General features: G+C 42.3%; 1 protein-coding gene across 4 annotated transcripts in view; it reads left to right on the top strand.

The window, feature by feature from the left end:
• SATB2 (SATB homeobox 2) overlaps window positions 1–12722 on the top strand; it is a 185807-nt gene that overhangs the window by 90106 nt on the left and 82979 nt on the right. The window lies entirely within an intron of this gene.

The raw sequence follows: 12722 nt of genomic DNA, 5'->3' as shown, positions 1-12722 counted from the left end.
GAAATGAAAGTTTCCAGCTCAGTGGGTCTCAACCTTCCTAATGCTGCAACCCTTTACTACAGCTCATTATGTTGTGGTGACTCCCAGCCATAACATTATTTTGGTTGTTATCCCCTTATCTTTTAGGAATCTTACTGTAAATGTCCTTTATGTAGGATATCAGGTTGATCTACAGGCAGAGAGCCACTGATCTAGATCCTTTAGTAGCTGTGAGGATTAAATAAGATAATATTGACGCAGAATTACTTTGAATAATTAATAGCTAAGATACAATAATAACAATAGTAGTAGTAGGACCAGAAGTAATATATTACATAAGAAATTATATGTAGCCTTGAAAACACACTTCTTTTACATAATAAATAACATGCTATTTAGACCATCTAGCCCCTTAAATATATTAGCATTATTTTACCTTTGCAACATGTTAACCAAAAAGTCCTCTTATTCGCTCTGATTCAGACAAATGTGATTAGTCTTCTAGGAGATTTGGAGTGGTTTTTGTGACATTGCTGTTTGAGGGCCACTGCAGTGTATACTTTGCCCATCAGGCTTTATTGTAGATGTTCAGTCTTGCTGACAGCTCCCTGGCCCCACTCGAGGGCCATGTCATGATCTGGTGGGTAGGGAGAAGCGAAGGATGAATTATGGTTTATTACAGGCTTCCTCGGGGGAGACAGGGCATGTATCAAAGCAATACTCCTGGCTATTGAGTGTCTGAGAGCATGTTTACAAGATTGCCCTTGAGCAAATGAGCTTTCCGATGCATCAGCCACACACTTCTGATCAAGGAAAGGGAGAGCATTTTATGCTAAATATGTGACTTAAAGGGAAGTAAAAATGTTGAGCCATCCAGAAGTTAAGTGTAGTGCAAACTGAATCAAGATCAATTTCTTCTCAACATATTCTCAAAAAGTTTTGAGTTCCTTTGATTCTGGTTTAGGTATTTGCTTTTAAGTATTAATTAATACGCGTGCCTGTGTAGGAACATGAATAACTCGTCATTATATGGCGTGATTGTGTGGTTGTGAAGGCTTTCTTTTCTCTAAGTGTCGCCTCCACGTTCTTCATTTTAAAACTGGATGGTTAAAGTGCTTGAACATGAGCATATCGTGTTTGACTAAAAATCAAAAGAATCACTCGGCTTCAAGGTCATTTTTAGATCCCATTTACCTGTTGTTGTAAGGAGGAGGAAGAGAGCATGTTCTTTTATATGCTAGACTATTATTCCAGCTTCTGGAAGCCTGGGACCTCTTCAGTGTAGTGACTTCACAGTCATCAGCACAGTGTGTGTGTGTGTGTGTGTGTGTGTGTGTGCATGTGTGTGTGCGCGTGCGCAGGCACGCACATGCTTAAGTTATCTGCTCTTTCAGAGATTTGATTCTTTAAGCTCTGTTTTTTTTTTCAACATAGTAAATGCACAGTTAAATCTTTAAGTGCCATAAAAGCAGCCTGAGGCCTTGACTTCGTTCAGTAATCAAGGATCCACACCTGAAAAAGCTGTCAGACACTAGGTACATGTTTTTCAAAAAGCTAGTCATTGCTGTTGGAAAGTGTGCGTGTATCTGTGTCTGCGGGTTGTGTGTGTGTGTGTGTGTGTGTGTGTGTGTGTGTGTAGGAGGAGAAAAGGGAAGGTTAAGGTATGTGTGAAGTAAACACAGGCTGCCTTGAAACAGTTCAAGTGGTGTTGATTCATCAGCCCAGGGAGTGGGAAGAAAAACAAACAATACATGACAGGTATAACAGTGTACAGAAAACAAGCGCCAGAGAGTACGTTTTACTAGCTTTCTACCCTCAGCAAACAGGAAGTGCTGGGCCTAGTTGGGTTCTTTTCATTTGATACAGGATTCTTGCTAAGGATGGATGTTGCAGGGACTTCCTGTCTAGATCCATTTTTCACTCTGGAGTCATGGTTTGGTTCTTAACATTGCTTGTGACCATCCCTTTTCAAAATGAGCAGAAGTGATGATGTTCAAATCTGGAAGGCAGTAAGAGCCAGAGCGGACTGGTACCCTAGGCTTCCTCCTGAGAAGGCAGAGGTCTGAGAGGCGCGGTCCTCCCTGCCCTCTCACGGAGCTACCAGTGTGCGTCTCCCATGCTTATGTTAGCTGCAGAAGGAAGTCTGCAGCTAGCTCACTGATGTCCTAAACAAAATGCAGGCTACCTCGTTAAATATGTTTCCTATTATCTGCTAATGTCTGTTTTAATAAAACAGTGGGAACTAAATGGTTGCTTCTTAATCAAAACCATGATTTCCTAAACATAAGCTATGTGATTCAGTTACAAATTGCCACATCTAGATCTCCCAGGTCAATTCTTTTTTTTCTATTCTCATAGAAATAAATAAACAGTAAAATAATTATATACTCTAAACATCAAAGAAAGATAGGACTCAAACCTGGCAAAAATAAGAGTCTACTGGAAGTATAAAAAAAAAGATCAGGTTGCAAATTCTATAGTTAATGCTTAAATAAATATGAGAAAAATGAACAATCAATAATTTGATATCATTAAAAACAGATGTAAAAACTATATACAAATGGAATTGTCTACATCTTGAAGTAAACATTTTAATGTGCATTTTTTGAATTTGTTGTTGTTGTATCTAAACTATTTACACTTACTCTTTAAAAAGTCCTAAATTGGTTTGGCTTAGCCGGTTGACTTTATTTTCCCTAGTGATCACAGAAGGCCTTGCTCTGTTTACCTTTTTCCTTTAATTTCAAAGACAATCAAGGTTGACAGGGACATATTTGAGTTAACATTACCATTACTTTAGGAGAGATGGGGGAAATGGTTTGTGTACTCTGGTTTCAATGTCGTCCCATGAGCCTTGTCCTCAGACTGTCTGCTCCTAAGGAACCTGGGTGGTGGGTGGCATGTTAGGTTGGTCTGTGCCTCTTTTCAGCTTGCCATTCGGCTCACTCTGTCAGTTGCATCTGGGCTAGATTTTCAGAAACACTCCACTCCTCTGTGTGAGGAACATGTTGTACTTTTATCCAAAAGGAAAGAGAACAGCCATTCACTGTTGAGGGGTTTTATTGGTGTGGGCAGAGAGGCAACCCGTAGCCACCGAGACACATTCATGTCGCTTTAGAACCATTTTCAAGGTTTGGGGCTAACTCCATGCATGCTGCTTGCATAGTTGTTTTGTGGAAATTAGCTTTTAATCCAACTGGCTTTTGTCTGTCTGTTTGTTTGTTTGTTTTGTAAGAACTCCAGGTATGAATTTACCCCATAGAGTTTTTTATGAAACCAGTGGCAATGGTGTTTGCAGTACTACCACCAGTTCCTGCCTCACACTGTCACAGGATTCCTGGGAACAGTGAGGAAGCGGCTGACAAAGGTGTTCGCATCGAATTTTTAAATAGATCCTCGATTAATAAATTCAAATAAATTTATATCTAAAATATTTTTTACTATAATCAAAATGAATTATCTGTACTGGGATTCATCCCAAGTGCTTAATATGTCTCAAGAACTGAAGGGTCATTCAAAGTTCATACAAATACTGGTGGCTATTACAAAATTATTTATGTCATAGACGAATACCATCAGAATGGATGGACCAACCAAACCCTGTATTTTGGTTAGGGTTTAAAATCATCCCCATCACTTTCCTCTTCTTAATCATTGCTCAAAACACTCTGATTGCTAGTTTTCTTAATTTTATTTGTTTATTTGAGCCTATTTTGAAAAAAAAAATATTACAAAGCTGGGAGAAAAGAGGATTTTTTTTAAAACCAGTGTTACTTCCTTGAGTCTGGTTTATTCTAGTAATCAGTATTTTATCTGACCCTGTCTAATCTAGTCTTGCAAGATCAAACGTCCAGGCCAGCAAGCAGATAGTAAACAAAGCTCATGAAGGCTTTCAGTAAACACAAAGATTAGATGTTGAATGAAAATTAAACTCCTTGAACTAGTCCTCTGTACTAAAGTGGTTAAGTGGGTTGTGATTAAAAGAAATAAGTAATTATGATCATTATAGCTGAAATGATATAATGTTACCACATTTAAAGCACCTCTTGGACCCCAAAATGATTGTGTCATTTACAAAGTGGTGCCTCAGAGTTGAATAGAGAAATCAGTGTCTCCTGACCTGGTTCTTGTGGCGGCCCTTGCTTCGCCACGGTGGGACTGGTGGCCAGGACAACGCCTTTAATCAGCTCCCCGTCCTGCTGCCTCTGCTGCTGTTTAGCTCTGATGAGGTGAAAGGAACTTAGTTTTGTCTACCTGATTCTTCTGAGTTACGAAGGGAATTTGCTTTCACCTTCGGGTCTAAATGAAGCCAATATTATCCCCCTTTTAAAGTGATGCCGACATCAAGTCCTTTGAATTTTATATAAACACTGGGCCCATGAGCGTAGAGACAGCGCTTTCACAAGCAACCATCTCCATCTTCCTGGTTTTCAGGCTTCCTGAAGAGCCTTGTGCATTTCCGCTGTGGCCTCTGCTGACGTGTGTTCCTCAGTCACCGTGGGCTGTTTGGCCGTCCAGTCAGAAGTGTACTGCTAGTGTCAGTGAGTGAGCAGAGGAGCAGTGTGTGAGGGATGCCTCCGAGTGCTTGGCCCACAGAAGTTGAGTCCTTCCTTGAATCTCTTGAGGCTCATTTTAGCTGTGCTGGTAGCTGCTTATTTTTGGCCTGGATGTATTTATTCATGAGTGTTTAAAGAACTATAAATAATTGTTCTTAATAGCATAACTGATAGAGCAAAAAAGAAACAAATGTATCTGATATTTAATTCCAATTAAGATGTATTTTTAAAAAGATAGGTTTCTGTTTCCTTAGCTACCGATTTCCTACCTACCCATCATCCATCTGTCTATCCATCATCTGTCTGTCCCAGATAGTTACAATCTGAAAACTAAATTCCTGGTCTCTCAAAGACTGTAATATATACAAAGCAGTTAATAGTGCAGTGTGTATTTTGACATCTGAAAGTAAGTTTGAGAGTTTTTTCTTATACATCTGGAAGGATTCTAGTGGTGGGACCATCACCGGGATCACTGCATGGGCCTTCTGTGCCAAAAAGAAAGAATTTAAAACAAACAAACAAGCAAACAAACAAACAAAGCATTGCAGTCATAACTAGATAAATGATGTGGTTAAACAAATATTTAGTGAATTCTTGGCGCAGCCCCCCCCCCCCAGCCCACGCAGCGGCGATTTCCATGAGAACCATCCATACCATGTGAAATATGGTTGCTGTTTCTATGTGTGTTGCCCTCAGACTGGCAGTGGAAACGGCTCTTGAGATATGTCTGGAGATGCCTAGTAGTGTCAGGAGCTAATGCAGTGTTAATAAAGAGAATGGTTCTACCCTTTACCCGCTGAGCGATGATGGGTTTGCTGGGAGCGGAAGAGGCGCAGTGGGACACAGGAGGTAAAGCAAAGCAGTGTTTTGCAGGGAGGAAAAGGGAGACCGTTTTAGGCACCTGCGTGGGGCGAGGCCAGATGAGTCGGTGTAGAGGAGCGTGGCGTGTTCAGACCCGGTCCCCGTGTCTAGAACAGCTGTCCCTTTGTCATGACACCATAATGCCACAGTCCTCCGGAACAGCCGAGGGACTTGCTGTTAGAGTAATAAAAAACCCTTGATAATAAGCTTAGAAAGGGAAGTTCCTGTCTTGGCTCATGGTTTTGAGATCACTCAGCTCATTGGTGACAAGTCAGCAGTTCTTGTGGGGATCTGAGGTACAGGAGAACTTCCGACCGTGTGGCCAGGAAGCGAGAATGACAAAAAGGGGAAAGGCTCTGGGCTCTGCCTGCCCTTTCTTTTTGAGCAAACACCCCAATGACCTGAAGAGTTCCCGAGAGGCTCTGCTTCTCGAAGCTCTGCCACTTCCTAACAGCTCTGCTTTGGGGAACTGAGCCATCAGTACTCGTGCCCTCGAGGGCATCTGAGATCCAAGCCATGGCAGTCAGTGAACAAGCAGGGAGGATATAGCTGGGCGGGGCTGGGGCAGTGTCAGACACTGGTGATGACAGGATTTTGGGGATCATTTGTACGGGTGGCATTTGTTCTGTGACTGTGGGCCTTGTGACTGGGAAGTTAAAGCTCACGTTGTGCGGGCTTTGGAAACCCAGATGCCACATTTTGAGGGACCACTAAAGTTTTTCAGGAAAAAAAAAAAAATGGTTTTAAAATGATTGCTCCAGGGAGCTGGGTACAGTGGCTCAGGCCTAAAGGCCTTGTGAGTGTGTACATGAAGGAAGGAGGCGTGTGTGAGGAGGAGGCGTGGCCACACCCCTTGGAGTAACAGGGGAATATTGACTCTATAATAGTAATCTAAGACTGGGAAGGTGACAAGGGGCATGAAACCTGGGCTTTGCATGGCAGTGGTGGGAAAGACAGGAAGCCACATATAGTGAGTGTCAGAGAGTCAGTAAGGCGTGGTGAGAGTAGATGGCAGTCTGGGAAAAATAAAGCAGAATTAAGTCAGGAGCTAAGCTTTTGAACTTAGTAGCTCTTGGTGCTTTTGACAGAAATAGGAAGTGCTGATTGGAGAGGAAGTCGATACATACGTTGATAAGAATTAGGCCAGCAGCTAGACATGTTGGTGGGTCATTTGAGATGAGGAGCCAGGGAGCTAACCACAGCTAGAAAATAATTAGTGGAGACGTGCTTTGGACTTGGTAGCTCAAGTGGAACCTAAGGAGCCAGCTGCCTCGTCCTCGGCTCCTCCCTTCTCCTCATCTTCTTCTTCAGTATTTTTTTTTATCTTTTGAATAAAAATATAATTTCATTTTCCCCTTTCCTTTTCCTCAACCCTCCCATGAACTTACTCTTTCTCAAATCATTGCTTCTTTTTCTTTGTTTCTTTTATTTTACACTCACACCCACATGCACATTCACATGTGCGCGCACGTGCGCGCGCGCGCGCGCACACACACACACACACACACACACACACACACACACACACACAGAGTACCCTTTCTCAGTCTGTATAATGTTACTTGTATGACTGTGATTTCAGAGCTGACCACTTGGTGTCAGATAATCTACCTCAGGGCCTAGCGTTCTTTGTGTAGAGTTGGGGCACCATGAGGTTTCCCCCTTTCCACGTTAACATGCCTATTGGTATACTCCATGTTCAGCTGTTGCTAAGGCACACATGTTCGTAAGATTTCATGGCATGTAGCTTCCCTGACAATTTTAGGAAATAACATTTTTACAGCGCATTTCCTGTTCCTCTGGATTTTACAGTCTTCCCACCCTTCTTTCTTAGTGTTCCCCGAGCTACAAGCGCAGGAACTGTGTTATTAGATGTATCAGTTGTGTTAGTTGGCGTTACACCACATGCTCACTTAGCCTCTGTATTTTGGTCAGATTTTGGCATCTGTCTGTTGCAAAAAAAAAATAAAGTATCTTTTATGAGGGGTGAGAGCCACCCTATCTATGGGTACCAGGATAAATACATTAGGAATTATGCTGGTTTAGTAAAGTGGCAATTACAGGTTTTCTGTCTATGATGTCACTAACCCCAGGTAGTTGTGTGTAGGTTTTCAGTAGCAGGCCCGAGGTATGTGTGACAGTGCTGCCCCTCCAGGGTTACTGTGCCGTGACAGTCATTGTTGTGGTGCATGGAGACATCACAGCTGGGTAGGACTAGTGTTTGCTTCCCTCCCTCGGAAGCCTGTATGGCTCCTTCCAGTACCATGAACGCTTGTTCTCAGAGAGAGGGCTTTCAGGGCACAGCTAGCTCAGGGCCTCTGGGGTTTGTGTCTAAAGTGCATTGTGTCTTCAGCAGTAGGGACTAGCCTTTAGCCTCTTAAGCCAAGGGTGACAGCAGTTGCCTGTGACGTTTTTGGTCTCTTGGACAGTGGTCCAGAAGAGGGTTGGAGTCTATGGGAGGAAAAGGACCAGGAGTTCTGAAAAGGTGAGAGGTAGGAGAATGAAGGGAAGATGGCATTGAAATGTCAACAGGGGTAGGAGAAGGGGCAGCTAGCGGAGGCAGCCATGGCTGTGGAGGAAGTTTCTTCCCAGCTGTGTGGGACCAGCAAGTTGTGCGCCTAAACGAGGGAGAGAGTAGCAAGGAGGTGAAGGTGACAGATGTGGAGTAAGGGAGAAATTGATACCTAGAAGAAAGAGGACTGAGCTGGTGACAGGTGAGACCTAATGCTCAGATGACAATCTCCCTTAAAAGAGATATCTGGTCATTTGCTTCAGAGCCTTGGGGGGGGGGCTTGGGGGGGGCCAGGAGGTACCTGCAGCGGTGGGAAGAGGGGAGGGATGTGAGAATGAGCTGCTATGGCAATGTGATGGGCTGGGGGTCATGCCTGTGAATCCGTAGTTATGGTGGGCGCTTACTGAGGATGCCAGACAGAGATGCTGGGAGGTCCTTTGTGGTGAACACTGAGGGAGTGGCAGGGTTCAACCGAGAGTGTTGTGGCTAAGGGTTTGCAGTGAACCAGGCTCAGCTGTCTCTTCTGCACTGCTGTTTGAGCATTTTCTTAGTTTCACATTCCATTTGTCTTGCCCAGAAACAAAAATCAGAAAATTAGAAATAAACACAGCCATGGGGGCAGGGAGCAGCAGTCTAGAAAGACGTACAGTCAAGGGTTCTGCATTCAGACCAGGAAATGTTCAGCTCCGTTGAGAGAGCTCTGGTGTGCTTGTGGGGGAAGCCAGCATGTGAAAAACCAGAGGCATGTTTTGGTTTCTTGATCAATTACACAAGATGGCTGCCTAACCAGGTGATTCCTTGGGTGACTCACAAAGTCAAAAGCAGGGGAGCATTTTGAGCTCCTCAGGGGCAGGAAGCTCTTACCTCCAAGTGCTCTGTGAGATTCCAACATTGAAGTCGCATTGCCTCCTGGGAGATGGTTCTGTAGCTTGCTACTTGTTACACTGATACTGACCTTCGTTCTGCCTTCTGCAAGAACTTGAGGTTTTCGGAACTTCTAAAGCAACCAACCCCATGAAATCTGCAGCAAGTGGTTCTCAACGTTCCTAACGCTGCGGCCCTTCAACTCAGTTCCTCACGTTTTGATGACCCCCCCCCTCCACCAACCAACCAAAAAATAATCTCATTGCGACTTCATAACTGTAAGTTTGCAACTGTTATGAGTTGCAAAGTCAATATCTGATATGTAGGGTGGCTGATATGCAGCCCCCGAAAGGGGCGCCACTCACAGTTTGAGAACCCCTAACCTAGAATTATGTGGAGTACAGATCGCAGATCTTGGCTAATCCTTTCTCTAGGACAAATAAGCTCTCTGAGAGAACATTGCAGGCAAAGAAGGAGGAAGAGGTCATGGGCGTGCATCTATTCTGTGCTCTCCCAGTCGAGCGAGCACAAGGAGTTGTATGTTAGAAGGACTTCATGTTACTATGTAGAATTGAATGCAGATGAACTTACTTGAATTCACACACTTAGTTTTGTCTTGGCTGGAATTATACTGTAGCCAGCTTTATTTCTTATCTTTCTTAGTTCAGTGAAAAATGAAAGGTGAAAAATTTCCTAATATCCTTAGGATAGATAGCTAATATCCTTAGAAAGCTGATACTCTATTAAAATAATTATTTCCTTTCCTATTAATTAGTTATTGAACTAAAGAGTTAAGAATAGTCATTTCTACTGAAAAACATAATTATAATATTATTAGCTATAAATTGGAAATTGTTCACACAAAGAAAAATACTTCTTTGAAGTTTTTTCCCAGCTAGTTTACTATTTTTCCTAAAAATAATGATCTATAACATTTATGATTCATACAGTCAAGGAGCTGGTCTTTTGAAAAGAATAGATCAGGAATAATTTTTCCTTGATTAAGTTTTCTCAATCGGTTGAATTAAAGAATTAACATGTAAAGCCGGGCAGTGGTGGCGCACACCTTTAATCCCAGTACTTGGGAGGCAGAGGCAGGCGAATTGCTGTGAGTTTGAGGCGAGCCTCATTTACAATGGGAGTCCAGGACAGGCAAGGCTACACAGAGAGACCCTGTCTTCAATTTAAAAAAAAAAAAAAAGAATTAACATGTGTAGAGTGCTAAATGGAAGAGGCAAAGTGTCTAAATAATTATGTTAACTTTCTGTAGTGTGTGGGGTTTTTTATTTTTGCATCATGTGCTGAATTTACTTTGAAATTATAGCCTAGATTAAAATAAAAAGCATTTTTTTAAATTTTAGATATAAGGTATTTTCATCTATACTTAGGGACATTTGACGTGATTGACATTATCAAACCACTTGAAGCCAGGGCAACTGTGTCACCAGGGAGAGGGTGGGGCTGTGTGGTAGTAAAGTGGACAGTGCTCACTTTTTCCATGGAGTTTAATGGGTCCTGTGAGCTTTCGTTGCCAAAGAAGCAGAGACATCCATATCCCAGTTCTTTATAGTAGATGTATATGTTCTATAGAGCTTAATATGAGGGGAAAAGAAGCTGATAATAAGTGGAAAATACACCTAAGAAGCCAGTCATACGGTATTATCACAAAGCCGGCTGGTACTCGTCGCTTATGGGGCTGTTTTATTGGGAGCTAACAAGTTGGCTCTGAATGTCTTGCTTTAGGCAGAGACTTTGCAGGCGAATTTCCAACCCAGAGACAAATTCTCTATTACAAATTTAGAGAAAGAAAAAAAATCTGTAGGTTTGGTAGTCCTAAGAGACTTAGCTCCCACACACTCACCCGCCTCTGCCCTTTGGCTCTTTCAGACTCTTAAGTATTTTATTTAATTATATTTCGTGAACTCTTTTTCTCTGGTTGTTTGTTTCAATGGTGTGGGATTTGTGTCTGATAGATGCAGGCCTATTTGTATCTGTCTGTGTTGTGTGTTAACTGAAACTGGCTTTCAAATAATAATTGACTTTTATTTACAGTTATTGACCAGGAGATAATAATCAGAAGTCCTTCATCGATGGGCGTTTTCAATATTGGCCCATGCGATGCTGTTTTATTTTATTATGTTTACATTTTTAAGAACTAAATACAGCAAAAGACTTCAGGGAGCCAGTGGAGTTGTTAATGTGTATCCCAGCTCAGAGAGAGGAGCTGAAGTAAATACTGGATTTAACCATATGGCGTTGCCATTTTGAGGGGTCAAGGTTGTTGACTGACTGCCCCACTTCATGACGTTCAGTCTTAGGTGAAGTCACTCTGATTGCTTGGGATCCTAGAGGGTTTGTTACCATGTTGTGCATTTTAAGTTATTGTTGGCTGTTTCAACTAAACACCTTCTATGTACAAAATGTACCAGTGGTACTTGTTTTTTCAGTGTTCTTCCGGGGTCACTCCCATCCCTCACTTGTCAGGTGTGATTCCAAGCTGATGACATTGATGTTAGAACAAACATAATGTCTGGTTTCCTCCTGGTTGCAAGAAAAATAAAAGAACAGGGTTATAATAATGTACTTTTTGTTATCAATGAGTAGATGAATTTCTAATGAATTGGCAAAGTAGACATTGAAAGTAGTTTTTATTATCAAAGAGACAGACACTTTCAGTCCTAGGCCAGTATTCAAAGCAACTATGTATACCAAGCAGCTAATTTATATAAAGCAAAGATACAGATTGAGTGTTTTTGTTTGTTTGGTTTGTTTGGTTTTCTTGTAAGTTAAAATTATTTGGTATTATATACTTAGGGACTGATGTAATTCTTGGCATAGCATAATTGACTAATAAATATTTTCATCTGCACGGAAACAGACAAGAAAACCTGAATGATTGTTCATTTTTAGTGGTTAGCTAATTTAACTATTGGTTCACCATTTTGTTTAATTGACCAACTTTTCCAAGCTGTGTCACCCCAGAAGGATTTGCACAGCAAGTTGTGGAGACATCATGCAGGACCCTCACTACTCATATAAGTCACCCAGCCGGCAAGTCACATGTGCACACACATGTCACAAGCATGGTGTGCCCACTTGCGTATACTGCCAAAACAGGGTCTACAGAGGGAAGTTGATCAGTCTACATCCTAAGCCCAACACTAGTACTGAGTGGACCAACGTGGGCAGTATAGCTGCTTGGCACAGCACAGACACCAGGCGCCTGGGGGTTTGTGAAGCATTAGCTTCCTCAGTGAGCCGGAGCTGTTTCTGTCTGGGTCACTCAGTTGTGGGGAGAAGACAGCAGTGAGGATGAGCTCTGGATTATGCCATAAGGTCCATGGCAGGCCTGTGGCACCTGCACTACTAGCACATGGTTCAAGAGTTGCCATGGGTTTACAGATAAGAGACTTTCTGTGCTGACTGCGTCTTGTTGCTAAGTGAACTCTTTGAAGGCGCCAGCAAGATGGCTCCGTGCATGAGGGCACTTGGGCCAAAGCCTCATGATCTGAGATTAGTCTCCAGGATGCACACGGTAAAAGGAGAGAACTGACTCTTACAAGTTGTCCTCTGACCTCCACGTGCACGCCTTGCTCTCCTCCAAATCCTCAGATGTAACAATTAAAAGACAAAAAGAAATCCATTAAAAGCACTTGTGAAGCACTCAGGGAATAAGCATGTCACTTCAAGTTAAGCAAAGAAAGTGGGGGAAAACCCCAACACAACAACAACAACAACAACAACAACAACAGCAAGCCTAGTTTTTATTACCTACATGATTTTTTTTTTCTATTCTACTTATTATGCTAGAGCCAATAGCTCTAATTATTTGGAATCTTTTCTATATCTGAACAGCTATTTGACCTTGAAAACGTTTTCAAGCTTCTGATTTTAACAAGATCATCATCCATCCATAATACTGCTATTGGGGTTCGGAGTGCTGGAACAGG

Source organism: Acomys minous (genome assembly GCF_964271855.1).
Source record: "Acomys minous genome assembly, chromosome: 4".
Classification (NCBI taxonomy): Eukaryota; Metazoa; Chordata; class Mammalia; order Rodentia; family Muridae; genus Acomys; species Acomys minous.
This window is presented reverse-complemented; position numbering and strand designations above follow the sequence as displayed.